Source organism: Canis lupus, chromosome 17 (assembly GCF_048164855.1).
Source record: "Canis lupus baileyi chromosome 17, mCanLup2.hap1, whole genome shotgun sequence".
Taxonomy (NCBI): domain Eukaryota; kingdom Metazoa; phylum Chordata; class Mammalia; order Carnivora; family Canidae; genus Canis; species Canis lupus.
Genome location: NC_132854.1, coordinates 51,503,091 through 51,524,475, shown reverse-complemented (window position 1 = coordinate 51,524,475; position 21,385 = coordinate 51,503,091). Strand labels below are relative to the sequence as shown.

The following is a 21,385-nucleotide window of genomic DNA, read 5'->3' as shown; positions in this document are numbered from 1 at the left end:
TCTCTGAAGCCTAAGGAAATGATATTTCTAACCTACTACGTGAAAGCAGATCTCATAATAGTGGGAGTCTTAGAGCCCATTCATCCCAACTCCTTTACCAAAGAGAACACTAACATACTAAGTGCACGACAGAATTGTCTAAAGCCACTTGGAGGGTTGGCGTAGAACCACGACTGAAACAATCATCTCCTGACTTCTTGCCCTTGTTCTCTCTACACATTTATAACTGTTTATACCTCCAGATGACTTCCTGTTTCTATAAATAAGTCCCACCCATACCCATTTTCAGGAGATGATAGCTGGGAAATCACCCCAAGGCCTTCTAGATGGGACATGTAATAACTTTGATGTCATTCTCTACTCTGAAAAGGCCCAGGCAGTGTTGACTAAGCCACCCAAGGGCAGCACCCAAGGCAGCTTAACATCTATTCGACCCACACAGCTCTTTGGTAGTCTATGCTCCTTCCAGGACCCACCACCCATTTCTCATTGTGTTCCTGCTTCCTGTGGCTAATGGAAGCTCAAAGTTCCTTTTGAAGTCAATGGAGGAGCTCTGCTCTCAGGTAGGCTTTGAGGGACTACAGAGAAACAGACCCCGACCTGCCAAGGAGAGGGGCTATTTTTAAGTTAGGAAAGGAGACATTACTGTTGAGTGAAAGAATCCTTTTGAGCCTTTATTATAGCCTCTTAGAAGGAAATACTTTTATGTTGAGTGTATTGATACAAATTCAATGTCCAAGTCTAGAAATTTTATTCTCAGAGAGAAAAACCTTTTTCACAATTTCTTTCTCTCCATTATTAGTCATATACCTCCAACCTCTCAGAAAAGGTAATACTCTGTGGTGGCAAAGGTTTTATATGATTTATCATCAGAAGAACAAGGTTCCAATCTTGGCTTTGCTACTTACTAGTGTGTGATCCTTGGTAAGTCACTTTGGCCCCACATCTAGCTCAGGCTCCTGAGTCTAAAATGGTAGTGGTTGGGACCTGTTTCTCAGGGCTGTTCCTTCATCCATTCATGTTTTTCTCATCCATTCATTTTTATTCATCCATTTATTTACCTGCTGATGGCATGCACTGTGCTAGGTGCTAGGAATGAAAAATGAGGCGTGGTCCCTGCTCTCATGGAGCTTAGAGTCCAGGGAGGTAGACAAGTCATCACATTTTAAAAGTTTTTATTTAAATTCCAGTTAGTTAACATACAGTATAATATTAATTGCAGGTTACAATATAGTGACTCAACACTTCCATACATCACCTAGTGCTCATCACAACAAGCACAGTCCTTAATCCCTATGACCTATTTCACCCATCACCCCCCCCCCCAGTAACCATCAGCTTGTTCTCTATAGTTAAAAGAGTTTGATTCTTGCTTTGTCTCTCTCTTTATCTCTCTTCTTCCCCCACCTTTGATCATTTGTTTTGTTTCTTAAATTCTACACATGAGTAAAATCATATGGTATTTGTCTTCTTCTGACTTATTTTCCTTAGCATAATACTCTAGCTCCAACCATATCATTGCAAATGGCGAGATTTCATTCTTTTTGATGGCTGATTAATATTCCATTGTGATATATATATGTTTATATATATATAGTGTATATATATATATCACATCTTTATCTATCAGTCCATGGATACTTGTGCTGTTTCCATAAATTGGCTATTATAGGTAATGCTGCTATAAATATTGGCGTGCATGTATCCCTTTGATTAGCGTTCTGTGTTCTTTTAAAAATTTTTATTTAAATTCCATTCGTTAACATATAATTATTATTAGTTTCAGAATTAGAGTTTAGTGAACCATTAGTTGCATATAACACCCAATGCTTGCTATATCATGTGCCCTCTTTAATTCTCAACACCCAGTTACCCACCTGCCCAACACATACACCTTCCCTCAGTCTGTTTCCTATAGTTAAGAGTCTTTTTTTTTTTAATTTTTATTTATTTATGATAGTCACACAGAGAGAGAGAGAGGCAGAGACACAGGCAGAGGGAGAAGCAGGCTCCATGCACCGGGAGCCCGACGTGGGATTCGATCCCGGGTCTCCAGGATCGCACCCTGGGCCAAAGGCAGGCGCCAAACCGCTGCGCCACCCAGGGATCCCTATAGTTAAGAGTCTTATGGTTTGTCTTCCTCTCTGATTTCATCTTATTTTGTTTTTTCCTCCTTTCTTCTATAATCCTGTTATGTTTCCTAAATTCCACAAATGACTGAAATCATATGATTATTGTCCTTCTCTGATTGACTTATTTTGCTTAGCATTAATACCCTGCAGTTCCATCCATGTTGTTGTGAATGGTAATGGTAATATTTCATTTTTTTGATGGCTAATATTCCATTGTGCATATACCACATCTTCTTTATCTATTCATCTATCAGTGGATATCTGATACCCAAAGGAAAGGGCTCTTTCCATAGTTTGGCTATTGTAGACATTGCTGTTATAAACAATGGGGTGCAAGTGCCTCCTTTGGATCACTATATTTGTATCCTTTGGATAAATATCTAGCAATGCAATTGCTGATTCAGAGGGTAGCTCTATTTATAACTTTTTAAAAATTATTTTACTTATTTATTTGATAGAGAGAGGGAGAGAACACAAGCAGGGGGAGTGGCAGAGGGAGAGGGAGAAGTAGGCTCTTCGCTGAGCAGGGAGCCTGATAAGGGGCTTTATCCTAGGATATCCTAGGATCATGACTTGAGCTGAAGGAAGATGCTTAACTGACTGAGCCATCCAGGTGCCTCTATTTTTAACTTTTTGAGGAACTTCTGTACTGTTTTCCAGAGTGGGTATACCAGCTTACATTCCCACCAGCAGTGTAAGTGGGTTCCCCTTTCTCTGCATCCTTGCCAACATTTGTTGTTTCCTGACTTGTTAATTTTAACCATTCTCACTGGTGTGAGGTGGTATCTCGTTGTGGTTTTGATTTGTATTTCCCTGATGCCGAGTGATGTTGAGCATTTTTTTCACATGTCTGTTGACCATTTTTTTGGTCTTCTTTGGAGAAATATCTGTTCATGTCTTCTGTCCATTTCTTAACTGAATTATTTGTTTTTTAGATGTTGAGTTTGGTAAGTTCTTTATAGATCTTTTATACTAACAGTTTATCTGATAAGATATTTGCTAATATCTTCTCCTATTCTGTAGATTGTCTTTTGGTTTTGTCTACTGTCTCCTTTGCTGTGTAAAAGCTTTTTATCTTGATGAAATACAAATAGTTCATTTTGTTTTTGTTTTCCTTGTCTTTGGAGATAGGTCTAGCAAGAAGTTGCTGCAGCCAAGGTCAAAGAGGCTCCTGCCTGTGTTCTCCTCTAGGATTTTGATGGATTCTTGTCTCACATTTAGATCTTTTATCCATTTTGAGTTTATTTTTGTGTATGGTGTAAGAAAATGGCCCAGTTTCATTCTCCTACATGTGGGTGTCCAATTTTTCCAACAGTTGAAGAGACTGTCTTTTTTCCATTGTATGTTCTTTCCTGCTTTGCTGAAGATTAGTTGACCACAGAGTTGAGGGTCCATTTCTGAGTTCTCTATTCTTTTTCATTGATATATGTGCCTGTTTTCATGCCAGTATTGTACTGTCTTGATGATTACAGCTTTGTAATAAGTCTGAAGTCTGGAATTGTGATTCCACAACTTTGGTTTCTTTTGCAGCTTTCCTCTGGCTATTTGGGGTCTTTTCTGATTCCATACAAGTTTTAGGATTATTTGTTCCAGCTCTGTGAAAAATGTTGATGGTATTTTGATAGGGATTGCACTGAATGTGTAGATTGTTCTGGGTAGCATAGACATTTTAAGAATATTTCTTCTTCCAATCCATGTGAATGGAATGTTTTTCCATTTCTTTTTTTTTTTTTAAGATTTTATTTATTTATTCGTGAGAGACACACACACACACAGAAAGAGAGAGAGAGAGAGAGAGAGAGAGAGAGAGAGAGGCAGAGACACAGGCTGAGGGAGAAGCAGGCTCCATTCAGGGAACCTGATGTGGGACTCAATCCTGGGACTCCAGGATTACACCCTGGGCCGAAGGCAGGTGCCAAACCGCTGAGCCACCCAGGGATCCCCTGTTTTTCCATTTCTTTGTGTCTTCTTCAATTTCTTTTAAGAGTGTTCTATAGTTTTCAGAGTAAAGATACTTTACCTCTTTGGTTAGGTTTATTCCTAAGTATCTTATGATTTCTGGTGCAAATATAAGTGGGTTTGATTCCTTAATTTCTCTTTCTTTTGTTTCATTGTTAGTGTATGGAAATGCAACCTATTTCTGTATATTGATTTTATATCCTGACACTTTGCTGAATGAGATCTAGCAATTTTGGGATGGAGTATTTGGTTTTTCCACATAAAGTATCATGTCATCTGCAAAGAGTGAGAGCTTGACTTCTTCTTTGCCAACTTGGATGCCTTGTATTTCTTTTTGTTGTCTGATTGCTGAGGCTAAGACTTCTAGTACTATGTTGAACAACAGTGGTAGTTGTGGACATCCCTATTGTGTTCTTAACCTTATGGGAAAAGCTCAGTTTCTCCTCACTGAGAATGATATTTGCTGTGGGCTTTTCATATATGGTTTTTATGACATAGAGGTATGTGCTCTCTATATCTACACTGCAGAGAGTTTTAATCAAGAAAGGGGGCTGTATTTTGTTAAATGCTTTTTCTGCATCACTTGAGAGGATCATATGGTTCCTGTCCTTTCTTTTATTAATTAATGGTGGATGTTGAACCACCCTTGAGGCCAGGAATAAATCCCACTTGGTTGTGGTGAATAATACTTTTATTTATTTATTTATTTTTAAGAGTTTATTTATTCATGAGAGACACACACACACAGAGAAAGAGAGAGAGAGAGAAAGAGAGAGGGGCGGGGGCAGAGAGGCAGGCAGAGGGGGAAGCAGGCTCCATGCAGAGGGTCTGACGTGGGACTTGATCCTGGGTCTCCAGGATCATGCCCTGGGTTGAATCAACCACTGAGCCACCCAGGCATCCCTAATCCTTTTAATATACTGTTGGATCCTATTGGATAATATCTTGGTGAGAATTTTGGCATCTGTGTTCATCAGAGATATTGGTCTGTAGTTCTCCTTTTTGGTGGTGTCTTTGTTCGGTTTTGGGATCAAGGTTATGCTGGCCTCACAGAATGAGTTTGGAAGTTTTCTTTCTATTTCTATTTTTTGAAGCAGCTTCAGAAGAATAGGTATTAATCCTTCTTTAAATGTTGGTAGAATTACCCTGATAAACCATCTAGTCCTGGACTCTTGTTTGTTGGGAAATTCTTGACTTGACTTCTTTGCTAGTTATGGGTCTGTTCAGATTTTATATTTCTTCCTGTTTCAGTTTTGGTAGCTTATATGTCTCTAGGAATGCATCCATTTCTTCCAGATTGCATAATTTGTTGGCATATAGTTACTCATATTCTTATAATTATTTGTATTTTTTCAGTGTTGGTTGTGATCTCTTTCAATTATGATTTTATTTATTTGGGTCCTTTCTTTTCTTTTTGACAAGTCTGGCTAGGGCTTTATCAATCTTTTTAATTCTTTCAAGGAACAAGCTCTCTGTTTGGTTGATTTGTTCTACTGTTCTTTTGGTTTCTATTTCATTGATTTTGGCTCTAATCTTTATTATTTCTCTTCTCCTGCTGGACTTAGGCTTTATTTTCTGTTCTTTCTTCAGCTCCTTTAGGTGTAAGATTAGGTGGTGTATCTGAGACATTTCTCCAGCTCCTTTCAGTGTAAGGTTAGGTTGTGTATTTGAGACATATACACTACACAAATGAGACATTTTTGGGTGGCTCAGTGGTTGAATGTCTGCCTTCAGCTCAGGTCATGGTCCCAGGGTCCTGGGATTAAGTCCTGTATTAGGGGAAAAGGAAGTCTGCTTCTCCCTCTGCCTATGTCTATGCCTCTCTCATGAATAAATAAATAAAGCCTTAAAAAAAGAGAGACATTTCTTGTTTCTTGAGAAAGGCTTGTATATATATACATATATACTTCCCTCTTAGGACTGCCTTTGCTGCATTTCAAAGGTTCTGAATTGTGGTGTTTTCATTTCATTTGCTTCCATGAATTTTTAAAATTCTTTTTTAATTTCCTCATTGACATATTTATTCATTAGTAAGATGCTCTTTAACCTCCATGTATTTGTGTTCCTTCCAATTTTTTTCTTGTGATTGAGTTCACAAACCAGTTAAGACCTGATTTGTGACCCAGTATGTGATCTGTTGTGGAGAATGTTCCATCTACACTTGAGAAGAATGTGTATTCTGTTGCTTTGGGATGAAATGCTCTAAATATATCTGTGAAGTCCATCTGGTCCAGTGTGTCATTCAATGCCTTTGTTTCCTTATTAATCTTCTGCTTAGATGATTTATCCATTGCTGTGAGTGGGGTGTTAAGATCTTCTACTATTATTATTTTATTATAAAATGTTTCTTTAATTCTTATTAATTGGCTTATATAATTGGCTGCTCCCAAGTTAGGGGCATACATTTTTATAATGGTTAGATCTTCTTGTTGGATAGACCCTTTTAGTATGATATAGCATCCCTCTTCATCTCTTTTTACAGTCTTTGGTTTAAAATCTAATTTGTTTGATATAAGTATTACTACTAGCTTTCTTTTGAGGTCCATTAGCATGATATATGGTTCTCCACTCCCTCACTTTCAATATGGAGGTGTCTTTGGGTGTAAAACGAGTCTCTTGTAGACAGCATATTGATGGGTCTTGTTTATTTTTTGTTTTTGTTTTTGTTTTTTTAAATCCAGTCTGAGACCTTATGTCTTTTGATTGGAGCATTTAGTCCATTTACATTCAGAGTAATTATTGAAAGGTATGAATTTAGTGCTATTGTATTACCTGTAAAGGCACTGTTTCTGTATATTGTCTCTGTTCCTTCCTGGTCTTTGTTACTTTAGGGCCCTGTCTTTGCTTAAAAGATATTCTTTAAAATTTCTTGCAAGGATGGTTTAGTGATCAGAAATTCTTTTAATTTCTGTTTGTCCTGGAAGCTTTTTATCTCTCCTTCAATTCTGAATGACAGCCTTGCTGGATAAAGTATTCTTGGCTAAATATTTTTCTTGTTTAGCACCTTGAATATATCATGTCAGTTCTGTCTGGCTTGCCAGATGTCTGTGGACAGGTCTGCTGCCAGCCTATGTTTCTACCCTTATAGGTTGAGGACTTATTGTCCTGACCTGCTTTCAGGATTTTCTCCTTATGTCTGAAATTTGCAAGCTTCACTAATATATGTCTGGGTGTTGACCTATTGTATTGATTTTGAAGGGTGTTTTCTGTGCCTCCTGGACTTGAATGCCTGTTTCCTTCTCCCAGTTAGGGAAGTTCTCAGCTGTAATTTATACGAACAATCTTTCTGCTCTGCTGCCCACCCTCTTTCCTCTTCATTTGGGATCCCAATTATTCTAAAATTGTTTTGCTTTATAGTATTGCTGATCTCTTGAGTCCTCCCCTCATGATCCAGTAGTTGTTTATCTCTCTTTTTCTCAGCTTCCTTATTTACTGACATTTTGTCTTCTATATCACTGACTCTCTCTTCTGCCTCATTTATCCTAGAGTTAGAGACTCCATTTTTGATTGCATCTCAGAAATAGTTTTTTTTATTTTGACCTGATTAGATTTTAGTTCTTTCATTTTCCAGTAAGGGATTCTCTAGTGTCTTCTATGCAGTTTTTTCCAAACCCAGCTAGTATCTTTATAGTCATTGTTTTGAATTGTAGTTCCAACATTTTACTTAATATCCATATCTAGTAGATCCCTTGCTGTGAGTTCTGCCTTTTGTTCTTTTTTGGGGTTAGTTCTCCCATCTTGTCATTATGTCCAGAAAAGAATAGATGAAAAGGAAGGAAAATACAAATATAGCGACAGCAACACCAGAAAAATATACAGTACACAAATGAGAAGAGTAACAGAAACCAAAGTAAAAGAAAAGGAAAAAAATGAGAGTAAAATCAAACAAGAAGTAGAAATATATATGTGTATATATATTTACATATATATATATACACACACACACAGAAAAATGTAGTTGAATACAATGAGAGGAATCTAAAAATGAAATATGCATACAGGGGATCCCTGGGTGGTGCAGCGGTTTGGTGCCTGCCTTTGGCCCAGGGCACGATTCTGGAGACCCGGGATCGAATCCCACATCGGGCTCCCAGTGCATGGAGCCTGCTTCTCCCTCTGCCTATGTCTCTGCCTCTCTCTCTCTCTCTGTGACTATCCTAAATAAATAAAAAAAAATTTAAAAAAAGAAATATGTATACAAATTACTTAAAGAAAATAAAAAACCCTTAAAAATAATTGATAAGAAAATAGCTGAAAAGGATAATAAAATATAAAACTGAAGGACTAAAGAATAACAAGAAAAACCCCACGAATACTATATACTTCTTCCCCCAAGAGCTGGAGTATTACAGTTCCGTATGATCAGTAAACTTGGTATTAGTGGGAAGTTCCTACTGGTATTCTCCAGGAGGGACCTGTTGCACTGATTCTCAGGTGTCTTTCCTGGCCGGAAGTTCATACCCTTTGCTGGGGTGGGGCTCAGTGTAAGTGGCTTCATCTGGTGGGAGGATGAAGATGGTGGCGTCCTGCTCTCCAGCCAGGGAGCTGAAAGTTCGTGCCCCCTACTCTTCAGCATGCCCACACAGAAAAGCAGCCAATCACTCCTGTCTCCCTGGTCTCCATTTGCACTCTGTGCTCCCCCAGCCTGTGACTGAGCATTTTTATCTCAGCATGTGACCCCTTTGGAGTCTCCAAACTTTGTAGACACCTGAGGTTTGCACCAGTTCCTCGCGGGGGGGGGGGGGGCGGAGGATGGGGCGGGGTGGGGTTCTTGCTGGTTCTGTCACCTGCTGGGCCCCTGCTGGGATAGTGGTCACCTGACCATGCCTCAGTTCATGGTTTATAGCAGCACCTAGCAGACAGCTGGCACCTGGGCTCTCTGATTGCAAGCCTGGGAACTCTGTGTTGGTCAGGCATTCCTGGCCTTTCTGTGACCTTGGGGATCCTGAGACTACACTGTCCTACCTGGGATTCCACCCTGCTTCACCTTCTGAGCGCCTTTCAGGTAAATTCTAAAGGTTTTTATTTTGTGCTCCATTGCTCTATCACATTCCGGTGCTGGCAGATGGAGGCTCCCTCCCCTCAGGGTTAATCTTCCCACATATTTCCTCGGATTCACTTCTCCACACCTCCTACTTTGCAAAAAATGGTCACTTTTCTATTTGTAGAATTGTAGCAATTCTTTTCTTAGATCTCCGGTTGATTTTGCAGGTTTTCAGAATGGTTTGATAACTATCTAGCTGATTTCCAGGGACCAGATGAAGCTAGGATCCCTTACTCCTCTGCCGTCTTGGAGCTACTCCTAGTGTTCATATGTTCTTTGGATAAATACCTAGTAGTGTGATTGCTCGATTGTAGGGTAATTCTATTTTTAATTTTTTGAGGAACTGCCATGTTGTTTTCCAAAGTGACTACACCAGTTTTCATTCCTACCAGTGGTACAGGAGGGTTCCTCTTTCTCCACATCCTCATCAACACCTGTTGTTTCTTGTGTTGTTGATTTTAGCCATTCTGACAGGTGTCAGGTGATATCTTATTGTAGTTTTGACTTGCATTTCCCTGATAATTAGTGATATTGAGCATCTTTTATGTGTCTGTTGGCCATTTGTATGTCTTCTCTACTCATGACAAGTTATCACATTAATAAATATGTAATTCCAAACTGAATGCATGCCCTGAGAGCTGAGAGCATGGCTCTATGAGAGAATATAGCAAAAGAAATGACCTAGATGAAAGGTTAGAGTTGGGAAATGGTTTAGGGAAGGAGTCCCTGAGGAAAAGAAATTTAAGCTTGGATTAGAAATGTACCACAGTTTAGAGTGGGATTAGTGTGTTCCTGACAGAAGACATAGCATGTACAAAGCCCCTGGGGTGGGAGGTGCATAGTACACTTCAGTCACAGGACTGAACAAGTGCCAAGGTGACCACAGTTAAGAGTGAGGGGAGAGTGGTATGAAGGGAGGCTTGGAAAAGCAAGTGGGAGCCAGACTAGGCAGGGATTTTGGGGGCTACAGCAAGGATTCGGGGGCCTATCCCAATAGCAATGGGAAGTGATAAAAGATTTTAAAATTCTGTGAGCATGAGTGTGTGTGTATATATTGTATGTGTATGTGTGTGTGAGTGTGTGTATGTGTATATTGTGTGTGTGTGTGTGTGTGTATATATATATATATATATATATATATATATATATATATATATATAGGTCAGGCCCACCAATGAGATTGAATTGGAGGGGAGTCAGAGTGGATGTGTAGAGAACAGTCAGGACACAACAATAGTAAAGGTAGGATATGGAACAATATTCAGTTAGGTAGTGGTAGTGGAGAGCTGTGGACTTGGTGTGCTTTTGATCCCTCATGTATCGTTTAGGGGGTGAAACTGATTTAACTGGAAGGTTAATTGGATGGAGTGGGTGATGGAGAGGATCACTTCCATGGTTTCTTATTAGTGGGATGGGATGGGTGATGGGGGCATGGAAGAACCAAGGAGGAGAGCCAGTATTTTTTAGGGGAGAAGATCATACATTCGATTTTAGACATGTTGAATTTAAGAACTTTGGAGGCATCCAGGAAGCAGTGTTGAGTAGATGGGTGAGAGTGTGAGTCTGAAGCTTGGAAGTGAGGTCTTATGTGGGGATATGGGTTTGAGAGTCAAGAGATGGTTACTGAATTCACAGGTGTGCAGGTGGGATGGCTTGGGAAGAAAGTGTGGCTAGAGGAATGATCAGAGAGTTAGGAAGAAAGTCAGGATAGCATTGTTTCTTGGAAGCCAGGAAATGACAGTGTTTCAAAAAGGAGGGTATGGTTAACAGGGTCAAATGCTGCTAATAGGTGAGATAGGATGAGAATGAAATGTGTCTTTTAGATGTAATGGTGGTGATAGTTAACATTCCTGGGTAACTCATCATCCCCATTTTCTGGGAAAGGAAACCAAGCACAGAGAGCTTATATAACTTACCCAAAGTCACAGAGTAAGTAATTTGAATGAGAGACTACGACTCCAGAGTCCCATATCCTTGACCACTGCCATATGCTGCTCCCTGCTAGTTATGTAGAGGCCATTGCTAATTTTGTTGAAAGCCCTTTAGGTACATGAACCGGGGAGAGGCTACATAGGTGCTGGTACTGTCTGAATTATCTGTAATCTCCCTGGGTCTTTGGTCTTTTGCTTTCTTCTGCAGCTTCCCTTGTCATGCTTGAGACCCTTCCAGGCCTGCTCATATATAATGGCTTCAACATTTCCTGCCATGTGGGAAAACCTTTGGTTGTTTCCTGAGCCTTGTCTAGACACAAGAGGACTTTTTAAGGCAGATTTAGGCATCCCATAAATATGTGACCATATGTTCCAATTTGCTTGTGACTGTCTCAGTTTATGCTTGTCCTGACATAATCATGAATAGCTCTGTTTCATTTTCAGGAGTAGCCCACTTTAGATGGCAAAGTATACGGTCTCCTGTGATGATCAGCTTTGTGTGTCGACTTGGCTAGGCTAAAGTCCCCAGTTATTTAATCAAACACTAATCTAAGTGTTGTTATGAAGGCATTTTGTAGATGTAAATAAAGTCAATAATCAATTTACCTTAAGTAAAAAAGTTTATCTCAGATAATCTGGGTGGGCCTGATTCAATCAGTTGAAAGACCTTAAGGTGCAGAATTCAGGTTTCTTTGAAGAAGAAATTCTGCCTGTGGACAGCAGCATCAGCTCCTGCCTGAGAGTTCCTGCCTATCCTTTCTTGATAGCTTACGTTGTGGATTTCAGACTTGCCGAGCCAGTCCATATAATCATGGAAGCCAATTTCTCGCAATAAGTCTCTTAGTATATATCTCCTACTGTTTCTGTTTCTCTGGTGGAATCCTGTCTGGTGTATCCCTCTACCCATAGAACCATCTCTTCCTGTACCACAGTGTCCCAGGAAATTGGGGTGAAGGGGAGTTGTCATTTCCCAGGGCCCTAGACTAGAAGCAGGGGGCCTTTGGGTTGTGGGGGAATTTTGGTTGTTGTGATGAGTAGGGATACTATTGAGACTTAGTACTCAGGTGCTAGGATGCTAACCACCTTGCTATGCATAGCTGCCTTGCATGACAGAGAGCTATCTTACCTAAACTGTGACTCAAAATGCTTCATTTAGAGACACTGGGGCTTTTGCAAACTGGGAATGATGAGAAGAGCGTGTCAAAGGAGTTAAGGAGTCTTGTAGTCTTGCTGACCTGATGGGCCATATTCCTGGGTGGATTAGGAAGGAAGTGAAGAAAGGAAGGCCCTCATAGGGCGCAATGAACTGGAGGTCACAATGAAGTTGAAAACGACCCTGGAGGCATCAATGAACAGTGGGTTGGATGGAGAGGAAATTGTCATCTTGGATGATAATTGTAGGATGCTGGAATCAGTGGTTTTGAAGGTGAAGCAGTTTCCATTGGCATCAAAGTGCCATGTGACCATGGAGATGAATGGTAGAGCAGAGCAAAAGGTCAAGGATGACAGGTAGGTGATCCATACAGATATTTTGATGGAGAAGAAGGCAGGTCCAAAGTTGTGAGGAGCAGATGAAATGATGGACTGGGAAATTCTCTGTTAACTCTCAATGGAATTATTGTGATTATAGAACCTTTAACATAAGAGATCTTGTCTCTTGGCCCTACGTGTTATCCAGGGCTTCCATTTGCCTGGGAAAAGCCAGAGCCAATTCTTCTGGCTGTTATTCACAGTAGAGGAGAAGTCTGTTGCTGAAGTGTGGTCTTCACCTTCTCTATGGCCTCTCTTTCCACATCCTAAAGCTCGACAGGTGTCGCATGACCTGACTTCACTCATAGGGTCATGTGACACGATACAGAGGGGATTTAGTACATCCAAAGCCATAAAGGGAATCGAGGATCAGGGAACAGAAGTGGCACACCTTAGATTTTGTGTGCATCAAGGGGTAAGCTTAGATTAAAACCACTTAAGATTTGTTTATAAGACCAAAGCCATGGAAGGATCTGAGGCAGAAATGCTGGATGCTCACCCACAACTATTGTAACCCTACTGTGATTCCTATTTTTGTAATGATATGGATTTGCTGCCTGACACAGAACTTGTCCCTCTCTGAAAGAAAGAAAGTACAGAGGCCCTTTGGTCACAAGGGTGGTACATGCTGTGTGAAGTTATGGTGACACCATGGGTGGGCATGGCCATGGTCAACCATGGCAATAAAACATACTGACCCTCTATTGAGTAAGGTGGTTGTTCAGACTCTGTTGTTTCAGAAGGATCCTTTCACTTAGAAGACAAAGCAACATAATGTTTATATTCTTTTCTGCATTTTTTTTCCTGCTAGGGTGAGCTTTGTGTGTCTAACTGGAGCACTGTTGCTGATCCAGACTGCTGGCTTTCTTTTTTAAAAAAAATTATTATTATTTATTGTTTTCAAACTGCTGGCTTTCTAACAGGGGTCCTTGTAGTGACAGTTAGGTTGGTATAATTTATGAACTCACTGTAGAGTCTAAACCGTGCTAAACAATATTATTTTATAATAAAGTTTTATTTATTTCATGACAACTCAAAGCAATAAGGATAATAACTTCATTTTCCAGCCAGGAAGCTAGGGGCAGAGAAGGCAGGTGAGTATGATGCGATCACATAGTAAGTCAGGGGCAGGAACTGGCTTTGAAGTTGCAGTTGTCCAATGATGATGGAATTTGAGTGCATACTATAAGCTTGGGCTTTGTATGGCTTATTTGAATTACTCCCTATAACCATATTATCATCACCATCATCATCACAGCCATCACCATCACCACCATTGCCATCATTATCATCATTATTACCATCTCCACCATAACTAGCATCACCATCATCAACATCATCATCACCATTCCAATCCACAAATTATAAATCAGGGAACCGATGCATATAAAAGTGAAACAGTTTTTTTCCAAGTTAGATAACTGACAGATGGACAAATGGTGGGATTTGAACCCGGGTCATCTCTATCTGTCTCCATAACAGGCACACTGAACTCTTGTCTTGCACTACCCTGCTTTGTTCAGCCTCTTTGCACTAATTCAGTGTCAATCCATAGGAAATTACCTCTGCCAGGTACTATCTTGGATGACTGTTACGAGCATCTGTAAGGTACCAGAGAAAGTGATAGAAATTGATGGACCATGAATATAGAAATAATGCAGAGTTGCTTTCCAGGTACTATAGAGCAGCAACACTCTGTTATTACATGTGAGCTTCTCTTAAGTGATGCTGGGGTTGTATGAAGTGGTTTTCTGACATGGCTACTCTCCTGGGGCTCACAAAATTAAGGTGGTCGTCTTCTGGGTAGGCATGGTCTTGTGAAATTGTTCCCAACGTCTCTCAATTTGGAAAGAGATTCTTGAAGTCAGGAACTAACCTGTGACAATGGAGAGAGAGAACTCAGCCCTCTATTTTGTCCAGACTCAAGAACGACCATGTCTAGGACTGAGCCCTGCACGCTGGATATTGAGGATGGAAGCTGTCATGCTAAGGACAGGAAGGAGGTAAGGGTTTTGGTGCTCTGCTAACTGAAGAGGAGTAAGTACTTTTTTTGTGAGAGAAATGACCTAGATTTTTGGTATTTTCCCCCCATTTTTTTTTACCCCTAGTCATTGGTAAAGCCTTTTGATTGTTCTAACCCAGAGCTGACTGAGCTGCCATCTGTAAAGAAAAGAGGTGTCAGTTATAAAGTGGGAGCTGCAGTGCACCCTTGGAACAAGCATGAAATATGCCCAGAAAGTCCAGAGAGAGGTATAATTTTCTAAATAGGATCCCAATGTCCCCATAAGCTCTACCTTTAGAAGAGTCACCTTTAGATTCACACCTAGAGGTTTGGAGTTTTGTCTTTTATGTGTCAATGATAGTGGTATCATTTCCTTCATTCTCTAGGCGAAATTCTGCATCTCCTACTGCCTGGCAAATTGTTCTTTTGAAGGAATGAGCTACCCTGCAGCTGCAAGGGCAGACTTTTCCACTCTGAATTCCACCATCATTAACAAAATCCCATAGATGCCCACCAAATGCACGGCTCTCCATCACTGTTGCCATCAGAGAGAGCCTTATTGCAGAGAGAGATTTAAAAAATGTAATTACTTTCCGATATAATTTCATAACCACACTGAAACATTGAAGCAGAAAAAAATTTTACCCACAATCCTGCTACCCCAGCAAATCAAACTATTTTCATGTTTTTATGTCATAATAATCATAGGGAAGGTACAATTTAGAGGTCTTTTTTAGCGTTGTGTTTGTGTGTGTGTGTGTGTGTGTGTGTGTGTTTCTCTACTATAGGGACAGCATGCTCCAGATTTTCTGCAACACTCTTATTTATTTCTGATTTTTTAAAAGCAAATCATTAATTGTATAACAAAATGTGATTAGTTGTATACCTTTGTAGGATGGTAGGAATGCATTCATGCACGAAGAGGAAATTATCACCCTGTTCCATTTTTTTTATTCGTTTTCCCCATATTTTGACATAGCTTTCATATTTACAATGCAATGTTTCTGAACTGGGAGGTGATTTTGCTCCACAGGGGATATTTGGCCATATCTGAAGACATTTTTGGTTGTCACAACTAGGGGGATAGTGCTGCCAGCGTCTAGTGGGTAGAGGTCAGGGATGTTGCCAAGCATCCTATAGTGCACAGGACAACCGCTACCACAAGGAATGATCTGGCTCCAAATGTCAACAGCGCTGAGGTTGAGAAACCCCATTACACTGCAAATTGGTGATTTCATAGTTCTTTGGGTGGATGTCTAGCTTATGTAAGTATCCCCTGCTCCTGTTGCTGGACATTGGATGTCTGCCAGTATCTCATGGTTTTGAGGAGCATCTTCGGGCGTTGAGCGTTGCCTTGCTTTGGGCCTGCAGTGGGTTATTCGAGGGGAGGTTGCCAGCTGCTCACTGGCTTCTCTGGGTTTGGGAATCATCCCCAGACCAAGTGGGAGGACTTTTCTACAAATAGTACAGGCTGTTTCAGGAACATTAGATCAAATGTGACATGAACTAGATTGTAGTTCCGGTTACTGCAATCTAGATGAGTGACTCCCTGGCAGCAGGATTGCAGTGGAGCGATCATGAAACTGGGCATGAAATTGGGAGGAAAAGCAGAATCTCAGGACCGGGGAACCTCAGGGATCCGGTAGGTGAAATGGACTCATACTGGTTCCGAAATCATTCTTGCAGGCTGGTCAGCATGGCCTTACCTGTACCTGACGGTATCCAGCTGGAGCTTACTCCACACTTCCCACCTACCTTCTGTGTTTACCTTTTTTTTTTTTTTTGCACTTAGTGCTGTCATGTATGTTATCCATTTTACTTTTTTTTTTTTTTTTTTTTTAAATCTTATTTCTGTTTCCTACTCCATGGGGGCAGTGATTGGTGTCTGTTTGGTATCCTGCTGTTTCCCGGCACCCAGAACAGTATTTGGCTCGTCATAGACCCTTGATGCCTACTTGCTGAATGAATGAGTGGATAATTCACAACAGAAGAGGGCTTTTTTTTTTTTTGGCTTTCAGAAGAGCTTTGCCACTCTCATTGGTCTCAGATCAGGTTTCTCTTTTCACTCTCTCTTCATTTCACTTTGGGTTTCTCACCAATGTCTGAGAATGATATCCTTGGAAGGGGTGACAGTTCAGAGAGAAAGAGAAAGGGTGAAGCAGGGAGCCCCAGGGGACAGGGTCCCATGTTCTGCGGGGACAAGGGGCGAGGCTGCCAGAAGGCGATGTGGACAAGAATTGCTGCAGAATGGGGGCGGGGTGGCCTCATTCCTAGATTGTGACTGTTCTGGGAACTATGCCCTGTGCCAGAGGGGCCGCACTGGGCTGCCTTCTCAGGACATCCCAGATGCCTGTGAGGCTCTCCTGATAGCTGCATCCAAATTTGGAAGTCCCCTTGGCCAGCTGCCTCAGTGCCAGCCTTGGGGCTCCTCCCTGGGGCTCATTCTGGGCTGCATTCCAGGGCATCCCAAACCAGACCCTGTGGCCTCCGTGCTGGGGCGAGATTCCTTGTCTGAAGGTTCACGTCACATTTGATCTAATGTTCCTGAAGTTATGTGCATTCGTGACTCCTGAAAGAGAAAAACCTGCAGATGAACCTTCATGGGTCCATGGCCACATCTTTATCAAAACACTACCAGCACTGGCTAAACATGGGTGGTGGGAGTTGGGGTGGGGAGAGGCCATCTGGAACCGTCCAGGTGAGTGATGACAGCTCTGCCTTGGGCCTCTGCATCCTTGCAGTTGGCAGCTTTGGAGGCAAGCATTATGTTTCACGTCACTCAAAGGCAGGTGAGCCGAAGCCCCTGCTCGCCTGCTGCCTCTGCAGCTGCGGCTGCGATCAGGTGGTCCTGCCCGCCTCGGCTCAGCAGCTCAGGGGCTTGAGAAACGAATGACAGGGGCAATAATCTGCACTTGGCAAAGCAAAGCCCAACACACTCTGAAAGGCACAGCTGGGCCAGGCTCAGCAACTTTATTCATTAGGCAGTTAATCTCCAGGCTGTCAGCCGAGGCCACAAGGGCAGGCCCAGGCAGGGAAGCTGTGCTTTCAACAATTCAATCCAGTCCCACAAATATTATTGAGCCCGTGCTCTGCACGAGGGAGGCACTGTGAGTGGCTGCAGAGGAAGCTGAGGAGAAAGGGCCTGTTTCTGCCTTAAGGAACTTACATCCTAGCTCCTCCAAAGAGCCACAAGAGAGCAGAAGCCAGGGACAGCTGGGGGGATCAGAGCTGGAAGAGAGAAAGGCCAGTTGAAAAATCCCAAATCAGGACAAGTGCCGTGGAGGAGGAGCGCTGGAGTCTGGGTAGAATTTCTTCTTCTTTCCCTCTCTCCTCCCTTTCCTCCTTCCTTCCTTCCTTCCCTGTAGTAGACAGAATAATAATTACACATCCCCACCTGCCAAAATGTCCAGCTCTTAACCCCAGATCCTGTGACTGTATCATCTCATATGACAAAAGAAACTTTGCAGGTGTGATTAAGTAGATTCTCCAGGTGAGCCCTAAATGTAATCTTGAGGGGCCTTGGAAGAGGAAGGCTGGACACAGCTTTGAAGAGACCGCATGCTGGCTTTGAAGATGGAAGAAGGGGCCATGGACCAAGGAATGCGGGCAGCCTTTAGAAGCTGGAAAAGGCAAGGAAACGGGTTCTTTCCCAAGAGCCTCCACAAGCGACACAGTCCTGCAGACCCATTTTGGGCTTCTGATGTGCAGAACTTTAAAGTAACACATCTCTAGTGTTCAAGCCACAAATATGTGATTGGTTGTGAGAGCAGCAGTGTGAACCAAATATACTCCCTCTCCTTCCCTTGATGCTCTCTCCCTCAATCACCACCTCCCTCCCTTTCTTCTTTTCTCCCTCCTCCCACCTGCCTTGCATTCTCTCTTCTCCTCTCCCCTCTCCTCGCCTTTCTTTTCCTTCTTCCCTCCCTTCCTTCTTTCTATCCCACCTTTCTTCCCTCTTCTCCCTCCCTCTAGGTGGAATGATCCTCAAGGCAGCTAGAGATATGGATCTGAGGCTCTGGTCACAGGTGAAGACAGATTGTGAATTTTCTGTGAAGAAGTGAAGCAGGGAGCCTGGCTGGAGGAGAGAACCAAGGGCAGGACCTTGGGGAGCTCTCAGATTTAGGAAGTAGGGGAGAGACACCAGTGAAAAGCGACCAAGAAGGATAGTCAGAGAGGCAGTAGCACAGTCAGGATGGTGAAACAGCAGGAAATCCCCTGGACTTTGAAGAGGTGTCAATAGAGTCAATGCTGCATGGAGGCCAGGGGGCTGAGGAGAGAGGAGAGGTCTTCCCTGTGGGGTTGGGGAGGTCATTCTTGAACCTTGAGCCAAGTGAGGAAGGAGGTGAGCGGCCAATGAGGAGTGAGTGGGGAAGCAGTGGAGATACTGGGGCCTCTTCTAATATACTTGGAAGAGAGGGAAAAGGAGGAGTATAAGAATAGGACCTGAGAGAGAAGCAGGTGACCCAGCCTGACTGCAGGTGAGCAGGAGTAGCTGGGAGAGCTGGGAGATGGGCAGAGTAAGCAAGTGAGGGCTGGTATGGGAAGGTGGGGAAAGGAACAGGCTTTTTGAGAAAATCTACTTCTTCCTTGGGAGAGGCATGGAGAAACAGAGGGAAGGAAAAGAGAGATTTTTCTGCAAAAAAAAAAAAAAAAGAAAAAATCAGATGGGCTCTTGATAAAGCATGAAGCAAGGCCACATTCAAGGAGAAAGTGTGTTGGGAGTGGGCTTGGGGACTGGAAGGAGGCAGGACATTTGGATCAGCCACTTCAGGGATTTTAAGAAGGAATAACAAACACAGGCCCCCTGCTTGAATTCTGATGGGCTCTGGTAAGAACTTGCTTTTCTTGTCATGCTCAGCAGCAGGGGAGCAGAGCAGGGAAAGGACACAGTTCTAGGACTGGGCGGGAGAGCTACAGAAGGACAAGGCAGGGGCCGCGTGGGGGTGGGGAGCAATCACATTGTCAGAATGGCCGAGTGGCTTCCAGGCTGGGGTGAGGTCAGAATGAGGAAGAGACGTGGAAAATCCATATGGGTTGAGGACTACAGCTCACGAGAGGTCACAGAACAGGTCTCTCTGACATTGGGCAAATCTCTCTCCCTGTCCCACTCCCCCACCCATTTTACAAAACAGCCTCCAGCTATACCAGGCCCATCTCATTCCTCCTGACTAGTTTGGAATGAAAATACAATGCCAGATGGAAAATGTTGGTGAGCCCCTTTTTTCCACAAGAGCCTAGGATCCCTGCTCTCTGATGGCATTTGAGATCTCTGAGGTTCAGTTTCACCCCATCTTTACTCACGTGTCCTCAACTGTTTTTAGGTCTGGAGGATTTTGAGTGTGGAGTTTCCCTCTGTTGGCTTATGCTTGGGTGTCTCTCTGTGGTTCTACTCTCCTTTTTTCTCTTCCATTGTTTGTCAACTTTAAGCATGGTACCATGGAACTCAGGAGCTACTCCACACACCTGGGGTTGCCAGTTTAGGAAGCCTTCATGGTGCAACACCATGGTCTGAAGGAAGATGGCCTTTGTCTATTGCTAAAAGCCACTGGGGCAAGTGGTTCCTCTTTGGGGATCTGATAGTGGGGCATTTGGGAGTCTGGGAGCAGCCTACAAACACTTGCCTCTAAGATGCAAGTCTTGTTGGCTGGTTGACCAGTATGGATCAACAAAACATATAAATTTATATTTCTCCCATGGAGGAAGCTGGGTCATTGACTTCAGATCATGAATGCTGGGCATAGTTACATTATCCAGAATTACGAATGCCTGAGAGCACGAAGAGGCAGCAGGGCCGAAGCTCCATGGCATCTCACCACCCCTGTGCTCTTGGGTCTTGTGTTTCTTTCTCTTTCTGATTTTCATTTATATTATAGTTTTTCATATATATATATATATATAAAGATTTTATTTATTTATTCAGGAGAGACACACAGAGAGAGAGAGAGAGAGGCAAAGACATTGGCAGAGGGAGAAGCTGGCTCCCTCCAGGGAGCCTGATGCAGGACTCGATCCCAGGACCCCGGGATCACGCCCTGAGCCAAAGGCAGGTGCTCAACCACTGAGCCACCCAGGTGTCCCTCCTCTTATATTTTTTAACTCCTTCTGAACAGGGTCTAAGCCATCAGCTCCAAAGCCATGGTCATACTTGCGGAAACTTTTACTCAGCACTCGCCTTCTGGGAGGAAATGGGAGGAGGAAGATCTGGTCAGGGGTCCCCCAGTCTTTGTTCCCAGGAATCAGGGCCCTACCTCCATATGGGGCCCTCCTTTCCCCTCTCCCACAGGCTGGGCCCTGCCCCAATCCTGATGTCCACTTGACTGACTCCACATGCCAAGTGCAGATACTGGAGGGATTAGAAGCATAGCCCAGTTTTAAAATGTGTCTCATTCCCAGAGTACAGATGATTCAGATAAAGCCTTTATCTTTAATTTTGCCTATTCTCTCCTTCCCTATTGATTCCGTGCATTTCACCGAGGGGCTTATTTGATTTGGAGGTGAATTATGCAATTACCTCACACATCATTCCGAGCAGCACAATAAAGGCAAGAGTGTGTTTTATTTATAAAATCAGAATTATTCAGATGATGCCATCCATGTAGACCTAACCTTGGAGGAGGCAGGGCTCAGGGAAGCGTGCAAGGAGATCCCTGGTCCTAGGGCACCGTGCTCGAGGACCCTACCCTGCAGAAGCTTGGAGAACCGACTGTGTATTGCAGAACAAGGGCTTGTCTCTCCTCCAGCCTCGGCCTGATCCGTTTGTCACTTTGGATTATTTCCCTTATACCTG

The 21,385-nt window shown here is 42.7% G+C and overlaps 1 long non-coding RNA gene across 1 annotated transcript; it reads left to right on the top strand.

The window, feature by feature from the left end:
- Positions 1 to 12,273: 12,273 nt before the first annotated feature.
- On the top strand, positions 12,274 to 15,296 carry LOC140608090 (uncharacterized). Its single transcript, XR_012010074.1, has 3 exons — positions 12,274 to 12,575; positions 14,517 to 14,599; positions 14,985 to 15,296. It is a non-coding gene; the product is annotated as an uncharacterized lncRNA (long non-coding RNA).
- Positions 15,297 to 21,385: the final 6,089 nt, after the last annotated feature.